Here is a 15,336-nt window from a genome sequence, read left to right on the forward strand (position 1 = left end):
TGGGACCATAGGCATAAAGGAATGATTTGACCGAAGAGGTAGCAAATCAAGGAAATTTAGGAGCTCCTTCATACTCTGACATTTAAGATTCACGGGAAGCCAACTTCCCACTTTTAGCCCCCTCCCACACCCCACTTTCAAAAGCGGTTGGGGGTGCTGGCACTCAGTCTGCCCAATATGGGCTTCAGAATGTATCAGCGCACTTCCAGGCTTTCCTGTCTATCACCCCATTCAGGTCCTGGTGATGTCACAGAATTTTAGAGTCAGAGAATCAAAGGATCCTGGAACCTTAGACAGTGGTCATGTAGAATTACAGAGGCCCAAAGCCAGGATTCCAGGCAGATGTCAGGCTGAGCTCACACAGAGAAATTCTCTGTACCAATGGACTACCAGTTCCAAATACAGAGATGTACCTGTATTCCATAAAATACATATAAATAATTCCAAAGCTAAATTTTAAACCACATATAGTTCAAAACAAGCAAAACTAACATATGATAATAAAAATGGAAGAGTGATCCTTTGAGGGAGGGTAATAACTGGAGGGGCCACAAGAAGCCTCTGAAATGCAGGAAACACTCTATGTTCTGAGTTGAGTGGTGGTTACACAGGTGTGTGCATTCTGTAAAACTAATGGAGATGTATTCTTAAGATGTATGAACTTTACATATGTTACATGAAAACTTTGTTATAAATACATGGCCAAACTTGGCAATATCTATCAAAATTACAAATGCCCAACCCCTTTTAGGAATTTATCCAACAGATACTTTTCCATGTGATGAAATGAAACAGGTCTCCTATGGACAGACATTTAGATTATTCCTGGTCTTTCTGCCATTACAATCAGAGCTGCAGTGAATATTCTTATACAGTCTGATGGATTTTCACAAAGTAAACACACCCCATTCAAGAAACTGAAATTACCAGCATCCCCCTCACACGCTCTTTGGTCACCGCTCCCTCACCTACTGTCCTGACCTCTATCGTCACAGATTAGCCTTTGAAATTTATATGAATGGAATCCTACATTGCGTATTCCTTTCTTTTTTCTCTCCGCATTATATTTGTGAGTACATCATTCTGTTTTAATTCTCTTTATAGCATTTAGGTTGTTTCTTGCCTGTTCCACCTCCCCACTACCCCCCCCCGCCCCCATTAAAGGGCAAGAGCTTGGTCTAGATGCTTAGCACCTTGCAGAGTACCTACACATGGTAAAAAGTCAATAAGTATCTGTTAAATAAGAGAATTAACCAAAGTTGTTAGATCATTTAGATTATAGGGCTTTAATTTCCTTATGGGGGCAGAGGCTAAGGAGTTAGGCTTGAACAGTTTACTATAAAGCCCAAAGGGTGGCGAAAACTCTGCTTACTGTTCAAAGGTGCAGGGCTTCTTGCCTAGGGCCTGAGCTATAGAATTAGCCTGGAGAATCACGACCTCTAACAAGCCTGGCCAATAACCAAAAATAACATGTGTCTGATTTCTAGAATTACGTGCTCAGTGCATAAAACAACCGAGAGAAATGGGTTTGGAACTAACCTGTAAGTTCACTTCCACTACTCAGGGCACATCTTCCTGCTGAGATGAGCTCACAAAAAAACATGACAAAGCATTGAGGAAGGAAGTCTAAGATACACCTGAGAGATGTAACAAATGCTACAATCTCAAGGACTTAAGGCACTGACTTTAAATACCTAAAGAGCTGTCCTAAAGCAGAGGAGTCTATGTGATTTGTGTGGCCTCAAAAACAGACCAATAGGGCAGTTACAAGGAAGCAGAGTTTGGACATAACACATAAAAGGTCTTTTACACACTTGGAGCCAGTCAGCAATGGAAGAGGCTGCCTTGGGAGAAAGTGAGCCTGCTAACAGCAAGGGTAAGTCAAGCAGAGGTTGCACAGGGCTTGAAGCTTTGGACTGGGTAACTTCTGAGATCTGCTCCAACTTTAGGACTCAAGGATTCCAGATTTTTAGAACCTCTGGAAACTTTGATTCTTAATAACCACCCTCTCATCCCAATTAACCTATCTACTGAGTAGTCACTGTAGAGAGACCAAAGTCTTTCTTCCTGCCTTCTCTCCCCAACATTATGAGTACAGAGCCAACACATATGTGCACCTCTGTTTAGAATCCTTGGATGTTGGAATCCCAGGTCATTAGAATCCCAGCGTGCTGGGATCTGGGTCATTAGAACCCTGAATACGAGAATCCTGGTACAAAAGACTCAAAACAAATACGATAAAATGTGTACAATGGTTTAATTATTCTTTGAACTTTCCTGTACCTTTTACATTTCTCCCTCAATTTTTTTTTTTTTTTTTTAAGACTCCTAGGGTATTCAGAATCAGGAGCATCAGGGCTGGAAGGGAAATTGTCTCATTCAGACCCTTAGCTTAGCTGAGGACACTGAGGCCCTGATAGAAGGAGGCCCAGGCCAGACTCCAGGATTCTACTCCCAGGATGTGTTCTCTACCCCAGCATATGAAAACCAGGAAAGGAGTGTCTACAGCCATGCCACCCTGAACAAGCCCGATCCTGTCTGATCTCAGAAGCTAAGCAGGGTTGGGCCTGGTTAGTACTTGGACAGGAGACCACCTAGGAAGACCAGGTGCTGTAGGCGTAAAAAAATAAAAAAATAAGGAATCGTAAGCTGACAAAGTCTCTGCAATCTGTGAAGTCAACCAAAGGTTGCCTCACCTAAAAAGAAAAGAAAAGAAAAGAAAAGAAAAGAAAAGAAAAGAAAAGAAAAGAAAAGAAAAGAAGAAAACCAGGAAAGGAGAAAGCAATTTCAGTCAGGACCAGCATAAGGACAGCTGAGTCACCTATAGTGTGTCCATCCTACAGGGCTAGAAAGATTCTTTCCAGAAATCATTCAAAGAACCACACTCTTCCAGACACTTAAGATACTGACAGTGCTGGGAAGGGTTGTCAGGGAGGGCTGGGCCTCAGGGGCCCTGGACAGGCCTATCATTGCCCTCGAAGACTGCAAAACTGTCTCCCCATCCTTACCTACACCCCCACAGCAGAGATAGAGAACCTTGTGCTTAGCTAGGAACAGAGCTGGATGGAAGGGAAAGGATCCAGGGTAGAGGGCTCGTGGCCAAAGATGGAGACTGGAAATCTTAAGATGCAGGGGGACTGGAACCACGGTCTTGGATTCCAAGGTCTAGATGTCCCCAATTCCTCTCTACCAAAGGCCTCAGATCAGTAGTTGCCAAGAGTCCTGAGCCCATATCTTAGTATCAGACCTGTAGGCAGCTGCTGACCCAGGGGTATTTTGGGGAGATCTCCATGAGCAATGAGCTGATGGGGCAAATCACAAATGAGGCATAGTCCCTCTGGTCTCTCCTCTTCTAGCCCAAGATGCCAGTGAGGGAGATGAGTATTAGAAAAAGTAAGAGCAAACAAGTAGGCAGAAAAGATGTGATTTGGGAACCAAACCCAGCCCCATTTATATCTGCCACCAATGCACCCCAGTGCCTGGAAGTCCTTCTTTGGCTAAAGACATTGAAAGACTCTGTTAAAATGCTACTACAGCTAGGAGGGACACATGAATTCAATTCGGCATGCATCTGACAGCTTTTAATCTATGTCCAGGATGGGTATAAGACACTCATGGTCCAGAAAAGGAAAGACACTCAAGAAAGATGTCAGAATGGAAGAGTTTAAAGGATAAAAGCAAATTTGACACCTCGACTGGCAAGGAGAGGGGCATGACGACAAGGTCCCTTCCCTCACAGAGCAGCAGTAAATAAACAAGCAAATATTTTTAAGATAATTGTGGCAAATGTGACTTTTAAGGTGGGACCTGAAGAATGAGAAAGAGACAGCCTTGCTAAGAGATGGCGAAGGTGGGGGGTGGGGTAGTCCAAGCAGAAGGAATAGTAAATAGAAAGCCTGGAGGCAGAAAACAGCTTAGTGTGTGTTTGAGGCCCTTTCACAATGCCAGTGCAGGGCTGAATCACTGAGGGAGGGCCTTGTAGGATTTGGAAGGCACTCTGGACTTTGTCGCAGGTGCAACAGGAAATTATTAGGGCTGGAGAGTAAGTGGTCTGAAGTTTAATAATGACCAGTCTTGCCGCCATATAGAGAATGGACTGGAAGGGGCAAGAGAGGCCACAGGCAGAGCAGTGAAGAGACTGTGACCATCCGGGTGCGAGAGGAGGGACCTGGCCAGGGAAAGGCACTGAAAGTACTGGAGAGGGGACAGAGCATGGACCCAAACTCCAAGGCTGGAGCAGCCTCACAGGCTGAGGATGGGCCATGGGGGCATTAACGGAGGTACGGCTGGACAGAGCAGTTGGGACTGAACTGTGAAGGGCTTCAAAAGACAGATTGGGATTTGGTGCTTTATCCTGCAGTAGTTGGGGAGCCATCAAAGGCATTTTTATTTTCTTTTCTTCATCAAAGAGCTCTGAGCAAGGGCATTTGACAGTGTGGTCAGATTTATGTGTTCACGAGATCCCTGTGGCAGCTGGTGTGGAGGATGGACTGAGGGGCGAGACCGGTGGCAGGAAGACTGATTTAGGAGGCGGCTGCCATAACAGTCCACCTGCGAGGTGGTTAGGCCCAAAGAGGGGCCCTATACCCTGGCACCCTGGGGGTGGTGGGGCCCCTGCGTGTCCAAGGCTTGTCCCCTCCTGAGGCCCTGGGCAGCTGCAGAGGGAGGGCCTGAGTGGGCCCCAGCTCTGATGCTTCAAGCAGAAAATAGGAGGAGGGCAGCCAAAAGGCATCAGGGCTGTTTATCCGGAGGAGAAACGCCTCAGCATGGATTTATGGTTGAAAGGTTACTGGGGAGGGGGGAGGACACCAGCTGTCCCCCAACCTCACAAAGTGCAAATAAAGGAGGAGACTATGGCCTCAGTTGTAGCAAGAGGATGGGAGGTTAGACACATGAGGAGAAATGTCCTGACAGGCATCAGAGGATGAAAGGGCCCTTCAGTGATCACACAAACCAACTCTTTCATTGAACAGTTGGAAAAACTGAGGTCCTTGTCCAAGGTCACATAGCAAATTAAAGCTACGACTAGAACCAGAGGCACCACCTCTCCCTTTCAACGACCCTGGGGGCCTCCCAGAGCGCTCCCAAGAGTACCTCTCCAAGACTGCTTCAAAGAACCTGGGATGTGGCTGTCACGGAGAGAAATGTACATGTGTAGTACATAGATGGAGGGATAGAGAGAAAGGCCTTTGTTGAACTGGACTGAACTGATCTGGATCCTAGCACGGGCTCTGGCCTGGGCGTCTGATTTGCTGCATCCTTGAGTTCAACCTTTGTCTTAGGCCCTCACTGTCTCAATAGCTGTATCTCTGCTCTCCGCCCCCACCCCCAAACAGTCTCTGTGTGTTTTGGCATTTGGTGGGAGTCTCCCGTATCTCTCATGGGTGTTGGTCTTTCTGTGTCACCCTGTCTTTCTCTGCCCTCTGAGACTCTGCATGTTTCTGTCTTGGCCTCTGACTCAGTCTCTCTAGAGCCGAGCTGGGCCAACCTCCTACCCTAAGTGGGCCCTCACTGGTAGAGGGCCCCCATGCAGACAATGCTCAGGCACAGTGCCCAGGCTGGAACAGGTGACAGCAGCTGTGAATCTATCTATAGCTCCCTTGCCCTTCAATTGTTCCCAACTTCAAACAATAACTGGGGCCCTGGATTAAAGACGCCCCCACCAGCCCTGCTGAAATGGATAGGGGGCAAGGGATGAGGCTCACGAGGGCCACATCGTGATCTGTGTCTACATCTGTCTGGACCTCCATGTTTCCACCTATAACTCTGGGTTCTAAGGTCTCCCAGCTCAGAGGCTATGTGGGTAAAGGGCCAGTGGATAAAAGAACAGGGAGTGTGTGAGCAGCAGACGTGTATCTGAGCATATGGCATGTGGGTTTCCCTCCTTCTGCCTTGGCTGACAGACACTAAAGGGAACTGGGTTGCCAGTTCCATGAGGGCAGAGACCTAGTCTTTCTTATTTCCTGCTGGATCCCAGCCTGAGCCTGGCCATGGTAAGTATTCAATATCCATTTCTTACCTTGGCCCTTAGGAAGAGTGAGGGCGTGCTATGTAGTGATATGACTCATACGTGAGCAGCAGCATAGAGCAGTGACAAAGAACACCTTATCGAAAGTCAGACTGCTGGATTGAATCTTGGCCCTGCCATTTACCAGCTGTGAAATCTTGGAAAATCACTTAACCTCTTAACAATGGAGATTCGTAAAGAGCACCTACCACATAGGATTCTGATGAAAATTATATGAGTTAACACGTTTGAGGTATTTAGAATAGCGCCTGGCACATAAGAAAGACTCAATAAATTACTGTAATTTCCAAGATATATCATTAAGTGAAAAAAGTGAGGAGAAGAATGTACGGGATATCACTGATATAAACATGGGGGGAAAGAAGAGTTAGTAGCAACAAGAAGCTGGTAAGATTCGTTGCCTCTGCAGAGGTAAACAGGTGGCTGGGGCTAGGGAGAGGAGGGAGACTGACTTGTCCTTGCATACCCTTTTATACCTTTGAATTTGAATCATGTGTATGCATTACCTGTATCTTAAGTGTTGGCTAATTGAATAAGGGTCACTCTCAAAATGATCCTTAAAAAAGCAAGTCCCTACTCCATGTCTCTGAGGGCCGGTGCTCAGGGTATGGGCTCACTGCCCTTAGCCCTAGGTCTACGTCCCCAAGACAACTTCTTTCCTCCAGCCCAATAGTGGACAAGAGGTGTCCATGAAAACCACTCCAGGGCAAACGGTAAGCCAGAGGGAGGCTTCCTAGATTCTAGGCCAAGCAGTAGGGGCAGAGGGACCAGTGGAAACAGGCTCTTGCCCTCTTCCCTGGCCCCAGCCCCAACTCTTTAGCTCAAGCTATTCTTAGAACCCAGATAATGCCAGCAGTTGCTGCTGCTCATATCAGCTTCCAGAACTACACAGCCCTGAAAGGCCCAGTGCTGCCTCCACCCCCAGGCATGCTGGCCTCTCTGCTGGGTAAGGGCATCCTGCTGGCTCTATCCTCTGTATTGCACGTGCCACACACATTCTGTCCATGGCAGGTAGGTCAGGGGACCAGGTGGTGAGCCCCTCCAAGATTCCCTTCGCCAGGCGGCTAGGTGGGACAGGAAGGGCTGAACGACACCCTAGAGTACCAGATGTCCCCCTAGGGGTCACTATCCAGATAGTCAGGCCCAACCCTAGCTCCAAACTATGCTGAAAATATGAATGAAAGGGGTGGGCCAAGAACATGAGCAAGCCAGGGGAGCTGAAGTGGGGGTTGTGGGGGAGGCAGTAACAGTAGCAGGCAGTGGGCCCGGGAGGACGGTGTACAGAGGAGAAAGGAAGCCAAAAATAGGAGGTCTGGGGAAGAGATGGCAGAAGAGGATCTGATAGCACTGGCTCCAGAGTCGGACTGTCTAGCCCTGTCCCTTACTTGCTATGTGACCTTGAGCAGGTCTCTTTTTTTCTTGGAGCTTCAATTTCCATCATAAAGTGGACATAACCTAATTTCATTGAGTAATTATACAGAGTCAATGTATACATATGCTCGTGTGTGTGTGAGTTAGGTTCTATACAATGTTATCACTTGTATAGGTTCCTGAATCCACCACCATAGTCTAGATACTGAATAGTTCCAGCAACATCCCACCTTTAAACTCTGGCAACCTCTACTCTGCCCTCCATTTCTAAAATTGTCAACTCGAAAATGTTATATAAATGAAATCATACAGTATGCAATCTTCTAAGATTGGCTTTTTTTCACTCAGCATAATTCCCTGAAGATTATTTAAGTTGTTGCTTACATCAATAGTTTGTTCCTTTTTGTTGTGAGCAGTATTCCATATTATGGATGTACCACAGTTTGTTTAACCCTTTACCTGTTGAAGGACATCTGGACAGCCCTCAGTTTGAGGTGCTGTCTTATCACCTGTGTCCTGAGAGGCTAAGGTCGACCACACCTTCGAAATTCTAGGGACAGATGCCAAGAACTCTACCCTCTTTTCCAGACCTGGTACGATGATTCAGTCACTCCAAGGTAAGCCAACCTATAATCTTTAGAGACAAGCAAGAAAAGACTTTCTCTGGAGTCCCTAGACTTTATTCAGCCTTGTAGACTATAGTCCAGTCCATTCACTCTGGCCTGGAGGCCCTGCCAACTCCCCAGTCTTATCTCTGGCAGCTCCACCCTCTTACTCATTCTGCTCCAGACATACCAGTCTTCTGAGAGTTTGCAAACTACACCAAACTCCTTCCTGCCTCAGGGATTTTGCCTCTGCTATTCCTTCTACCTGGAATATTCCTTCTTCAAACTACATGGTGGCTGCCTCCCTCCTGTCCTTCAAGTCTCGGCTCAAATGTCACTTCCTCCAACAGGCCTCCCTTGACTATACTTGCTAAATTAGGTCCCCTCTATAAATGTTATCACTTCCCCCTTGGTATCACATATCCTAATTTTAAATTTTTTACATTTATTGGTAGGTTTATTTATCATGTCTCTCCCCTCACCACACAGGACTAAGTCTTTCTTGAGACCCAGGAACAGACAGCTCGTACTCTGCATGCTGAGCAGCTAGCACACGGCTTGGCGCAGAAGAGGTGCCCATGAGTGCCTGCTGAATGGGCCATGTCCACTGGGGTGGAGGCACCTGCTGCTCAAGAACCATCTTTTGCAGGGACCTCTGCTCCCTGATGCCAGTCCCGGTGAGTATTGTGACTCATGCGTCTCATCCACCCAAGCATAGACAAGCCTCTTCTTTCTTTGCTTTCTTGGGTTAAGCTGACCCAAGCTAATAGTATAGCACAGTGCTTAAGAGTTTTGGAGTCAGACAGCTTGAGTACAATCCCTCAGTTACTCTCTTCCTCATTTGTAAAGCATGATTAATATAATAGCACCCACTCCATAGAGAATCAAATAATACTTGTAAAAAAGAAAAAGCACAATGCTTCACACATAAGTGTTCAATGCATGATCATTACTATTCTTTTTCTTATGAGCATTATCATCCTCAAACTCAGTGGAATAAACAAGGAAAAAATATATGCCACCGATATGAAGATTGTGAGAAGGTCCTAAAACAGAGTCATTCTTAAGACTGTGGGACCCCGTTCTCACTCTTACACAATTCCTTTCTGGCTTCTCACTCTCCAGCCCCTCCCTTCTTGGTGAAAGAACAGAGAGATGGAAGGGCAGGACTACAGCCTCTCCTTGGGGAAAGGCTCCCATCGCTGGTTTCCAGGTGACAAGTGCCTTCTCCCATATGTAGTGCTCTCAGTCTCACCCAACACTTCCTAGCTCCAGGACCTCCCTACAAACAGCCAGCGCAGCCTAGGCCCAGAGCCCTGCCACCCTCTAGCCAAAGGCAAAGGGTCACCTCCTGCATCCATTCTATTTTCATGCATCCATCCACTCAATCATGCAAATATTTACTGAAAAATAAACTTTGTTATGAATCTGAGAAACTCCAATGAGATATTTCACAGCCATAAAAAGGCCTGACAATACCGAGTCTTGGTGAGGATGCGGAGCAAGGGCAATTCCGACACACTGCTGGCAGGAGTACAAATTTGTAAAACCACCTAGATGAGAAATTTTGTATTTTCTAGCAGATCTGAATATGCTCACGACCTTCGACACCCTACACAAAGGGACACATGTTAGACAGTTTACCATTTGTAATGGCAACATACTGGAGACAACCCAACAGATCTTCACGGGAGAAAAGGTAAATGAATTGTGGTACTTTTATGTGAGGAAGCCTATAGCTCAATGAAAACAAATGAACTAGTTATCCTCATCATCATGGAGGGCTCCCCAACACAAGGTGGAGTGAGAAAAGCAAGCTGCACAAGAATACATACACTACTATTAAAAAAAAAAAAAACAGGAAAAATAGTATCATATATTGTTTAAAAACACACACCTAGTAAAAGGATTAAAATGCATAGGGACCTACTTGACACCATATATAAAAAATTAACTAAAAATGAATCAAAAGTTTAAACGTAAGAGCGGAAACTATAAAACTCTTAGAAGATATAGGTATAAATAAATCTTCATGGTCTTGGATTAAGCAATAGTTTCTTAGATATGACACTCAAAGCACAAGCAAACAAAGAAAAAATTAGATGAACTGGACTTCACCAAAATTTAAAACATTTGTGCTTCGAAGAACACTATGAAAAACCAGAAGAACGACCCAGAGAATGAGAGAAACTATTTGCAAATCATATATCCAATAAGGGTCTGGTATCCAGAATATAGAAAGAATTCTTATAACTCAACAATAAAAGACAAATAACCCAATTTTAAAATGAATAAAAGATGCGAATAGACATATTTCCAAAGGAGGTATACAGATAACCAATAAGCACACGAAAACATGCTCAACATCATTAGTTATTAGAGAAATGCAAATTGAAACCATAATGAGGTACCACCGCTAGGATGGTTACAGTTAAACAGCTGGACAACAACAAGTGTTGGTGAGGACATAAAAATCAGAACTCTCATACATTGCTGGTGGGAATGTAAAACAGTACAGCCACTTTGGAATACAGTCTGGCAGTTCCTGAAAAGGTTAGAGTTACTACATGACCCAACAAATCTGCTCATAGGTATATATATACCCAAGAGAACGGAAAACATACAACCACACAAAAACTTGTTCATGAATGTTCACAGCAGCATTATTGATAATAGCAAAAAGTGGGAACAACCCAAATGTCCATCAACTTATGGATGGATGAACAAAATGTGGTATGTCCATGCAATGCAATACTATTTAGGCATTAAAAGGAATGAAATACTGAAATATGCTATAACATAGATGAACCCTGAAAACATCATGGTAAGTAACAGAAGCCAGACATGAAAGGCCACATATAGGAGTCCATTATATTAAATGTCCAGAATAGGCTAGCCCAGAGAGACAGAAAGCAGATGAGGTATTACCAGGAGCTGGAGAACTAGTTATCCTCATCATCAGAATAGATGAGTAACTGTTAATGGGTATGAGATTTCTTTTGGGGTGATGAAAATGTTGAAATTAGTAGTGATGCTTTCACCATCTTGTGAATATATTGAAAACTACTGAATTTTATACTTAAAAAGGTTGAATTTTATGAATTCTAAGTAAAAAGTGCAAAGGAATAATAAACAGCAAATTCAGGGGAGTCTACTTCTGGGTGTATGTAGTTGGGGAGGGCCTTCAACTTAATTAGCAAGGTTTTATTTACCAACCAGGAGGGGCCGGTATGTGGGTGTTAAATCTTTATTATCTTTCTCAATGTTTTCATAATAAATAAAATTTAAAAGTATTTACTGAGTGCTGACCAGGCACTGGGCTACCTGGGTGGTATAATGGTAAGTAAAATTGGATCCCATCCTGCCCAAAAGTAAATGGAAAAGTAGTAAGTGGAGAAGAGGGGCTATATATCAGGCCTCTCTCCTTTTTGGGCGTCTGCTTCCTCATGAATGAGAACTGGATTAAAAGCTTGTTAGTAGAAAGCCTTTGAGGATTCTGGAGGCTGAGGAGTATGTCTCCCCTTTATCAGCCCACAGCTTTGAGAGCTCAAGCACGATAATAGCACAGGCCCTGGAGTCAGTCCTGCTGCTATCAATCATTGCAAGTGGGCCTAGGGCAAAGCCCAACCTAGTCTGTTTCTTCTCAGTAACACAGGGACAGTAACTTCTCCCTCCCAGGATTACTGTGGGGGTGTAAATGAGATAACACATATAAAGTGTCCAGGACAGGCCTGGCACACAGTAAATCCTCAACACATGGGAGAGTCCTCGCTTTGATTCCACAGGCATTTCCGGAGCAGCACTGCTGGGCCAGGCCTGAGCGAGGGGCTGGAAGACAGAGGAATTCTGCTCTCTGTGGCCAAGCAATGACCCCTTCAGCCAAGTGGGGAGACAGCCTCATAAACAATACCAGCAGGGGCGATGTCATTGCTAAAAAGAGACAGCTGGCACGTGCACACTGCAGGCCACGTGCAATGCAGACTTTGGGATGGCAGAGATGTTCCAATCAAGAGGTCCAGGCTTGGAGAGAAGCCCTCAACGGGGGAAAGGCGACATAGAAGGTTAAGGGAATGGTCTTCATTCACACTGTGATACAGCCCTCTTTGTCTTTTTTTCACCCAATTTAGACTTAAATGTTGCCACAAACCCCAAGAACAGAGACTGCAATGGATTCAAAAGTCAACTTTGGGAAGCCTGTGCTCATGGCACATCCCAAGACATGTGTGGGGGAGCCCAATGGCTAACGGTGTAAAGCTGCATAATCTTTGACAAGTCAGGACACCTCTTCTAGCCTAGCCTCCAAGTCCCCAGACGTAAATGGAGATGATAAAAGTCCAGACATCAAAGCATTGTGGAGAAAAGTGAGATAACTGTAAAGCCATTAGCCAAGTGTCTGGCATTTAGTGGGTAAACCATTAAAGATTATTTTAAGGGGAAAAAAGAAGATTCCATTTTGAAAGTGAGGGAAGTAAGATTCAGAGAGGTGAGAAGCCTTGCCCACAGTCACACTACTAGTTGGTGGAGTGAGGATTTGAACCCAGGTCTGAGACATCAAAAGCTCAATGCATCATAATCTCCTTTTGCTCCAGAATCTTCGGCTGGTTCCCTGTAGTCCACTAAATCTGTCCTTGCCACAGAGTGAGGAACCAGCAAAATATTGAGGCCAGAGAGACCTCAGGCAAGTTCTTTAATCCTGAGTTCCTTGACCTGGGATCCCTGAGTGGGCCTAGGGGGTCTGTGAATTTCTCTGCATGTTATGCAAAAAGTTTGTGTCTAATGGCTGCAAAAGTAACAAACCACTGACCTGACCTAACTTAACATATTTTCTTATCCATCCTATGGAGATACATAGTACAGTCCTCACTTAATGTGGATACCTTGTGAGACTTTAAGCGAAACAATGGATAACAAAAACAATTTTATCATAGGCTAATTGATATAAACAGGAGTTAAATTCTATGATTATAATAAAACAATGCTGAATTAAAGGAAGTTATTCGAGAACCTGCTTTATCTACCTTAAAAGGCTGTGAGATTAAATTAGGTAGTTTATGGGAAGTATCTGAAATATCCTAAATTTTAGCCTAATGTTGCTTTCCTTCCATTCCTCCCTCCCTCCCCAGATTATTTCCACCACTCAACAAATACTGAGCAACTACTATGTAGCAGGCACCATTCCAGGTGCTGGGGGTAAAGTGGTGAACAAGACAGATACTGTCCCTGTTTTCATGGCGCTCACATTCTAGTGGAGGGAGACACCAAATACAATGTATAATTTCAGATAATTGGTGCTATTAAGAAAATACACAGGATAATGTGATATATCTAATGGGGTGAGGATGGCACCTGAAGAGGAAACATCTGGATAACAAGAAGGAGCCAGTCAGGGCAAGATTTAGGAACAAAGCATCCGGGCAGAGGGCGCAGGAAGGGCAAAGCCTGGCTGGAAAGATCCTTGGCCAAAAGCCCCTCACTTCCAGTCCCACCACAAACTTGGTCCCCTTGAACTAGTCAAGCAACTTCTGAAGCTCAGTTGCCACATGTACAAAATGGGAATAAAAACACCTTACCTGCCACAATGTGAGGGGACTCAACCAAAAGGCTGTTAAGGTCTGGAATCCTCCCCAAATCTCACCAATAGACATCTGATATACGTCATTTGGCACCCATCTTGGAAGAGGGGAACCTGCATAGAAAACCCTGGGTCATGATTTTTGATTTTTAACTTCATGCTACATTAGAAATAGCTTTCTTTGTTCCTGGTTAACACAGTGGGCTTTTCTTGCCACCTGGGGCCTATTACAGTAACTGTTGCTTCAGACTCTCCCTCAGGTACAAAAGCAAAGGAAGGACATCATGGAAACTTTGTCGTGGCAATAACCAGACTATTATTCCTACCCTCTCCTCCAACAAAACTGGCGGGCTTAGTGCACCCTGTAGACAAAGAATGTAAATGCTTTGTTTAAAAAGTTGGAAGCATTCTGGCTACTGATTTATAGTCACTTGTAGTTCTCCCTTCTAAATGTCCTTTAATTTGTCGCCTTCATCTCCTCAGCTACTGTCTCATTAACTCACAACTCCTTCAGAGCTCTCTCTGGCTATAGTCTCCCCACTTCCAAACCACTTGCTACACTGAAACCAGCATCTAACACACAAAACAGACCATGTCTGTACCTTGCTTAAAACTCTTACAGTTCCCCATTGCTCATTGGACAAAAGCCAAACTCCTTCACCTAGCATCCAAAGCTCTTTCTCCAAAGCTCCTAACTGTCTGCTGTAACTCCCAGGCCCTTCTCAGTATCCGCACCAAACTCCTAATTGTCTCTAAAACAAGCCTGCAACACAGAAGCCTTTGTTATTTCTGTCCTTGCTACTTGGAATACTATCCCAATTCCTACCTCTCACATTCACCCCTACTCCCCTCACTGCCTACACATTTCTATTCATCCTCCCAAGACCACCCAAAGCCTTCCCTGATTTCTCACAGAAGCACTGTTTACCCTTATACCTTCTTAATCAGATGTGAAAACAGGGGCTGTGTCTTATTTATGGATTATTCCATAGTAATCCATACAAGTACAGACTGGATTGAACTTCAGTTTCATTTAACTAAAATTCAACCAGGTGACTCAGATTGAGAAGAATCTTACCACGCTTTAGAAAGAAAGAACAGTTAAAGTTGGGAAGCCGCCAAGGGATGAAGTGAGGGTAAGTATCAAGAACCTGCATTAAAAAAAAAAAAAAAAAAAAAAAAAAACTGCCCCAGATCCTAATGCAAATGCTACTGGACATTTTGAGAAATACTGGGTCACCTTCAAACATTCCTAACTTTGAAATAGCTGGAAAAACGAAAATGCTTTCCTTTTATCTCTAAGGTTTTTCTTGCATCTGTCTCGGGATTAGGGAACTCAGATGGACTTTTCTGGGACCTGTATGGCTGGAAAACAAGCCTGGGTTCCGACAATGGCTCAGCCATTAAGGTGCTATGGGACCTTGAGCCGGTCTCTGCTTCTCTCTGAGCCTCTATTCTCACATCTACCCCCACCAGCTGTGTGTGCCCGAGGTGGTGACTGTTCCATTCTGGGTATCAGTTTCCCCATCTTATACTGGACGTCACCAGCTCTGACGCCCTACCAGCTATGCAAACCCGCAGTTCCCCCGCGGACCCAGTGTGACTCCTCCCCTCCTTCCCAAGGTCCTGTCCGCGTGGGTCCAGCCGACGCACCCCTAACGCCAAGGCAGCCCTCACACGGACTGCCCCTTCTCGGCCGCCGTCCAGTTTCACGAGCACGGGCCTCCTCCCCCGCCTTGCTCTTTAGGCCCCGCCGGGGC

General features: G+C 45.0%; 1 pseudogene; it reads left to right on the forward strand.

The window, feature by feature from the left end:
* The first annotated feature begins 2,500 nt into the window (after positions 1-2,500).
* On the forward strand, positions 2,501-2,619 carry LOC118610126 (annotated as a pseudogene).
* Positions 2,620-15,336: the final 12,717 nt, after the last annotated feature.

Source organism: Rousettus aegyptiacus, unplaced genomic scaffold, assembly GCF_014176215.1.
Source record: "Rousettus aegyptiacus isolate mRouAeg1 unplaced genomic scaffold, mRouAeg1.p scaffold_m13_p_12, whole genome shotgun sequence".
In the NCBI taxonomy this organism is placed as follows: domain Eukaryota; kingdom Metazoa; phylum Chordata; class Mammalia; order Chiroptera; family Pteropodidae; genus Rousettus; species Rousettus aegyptiacus.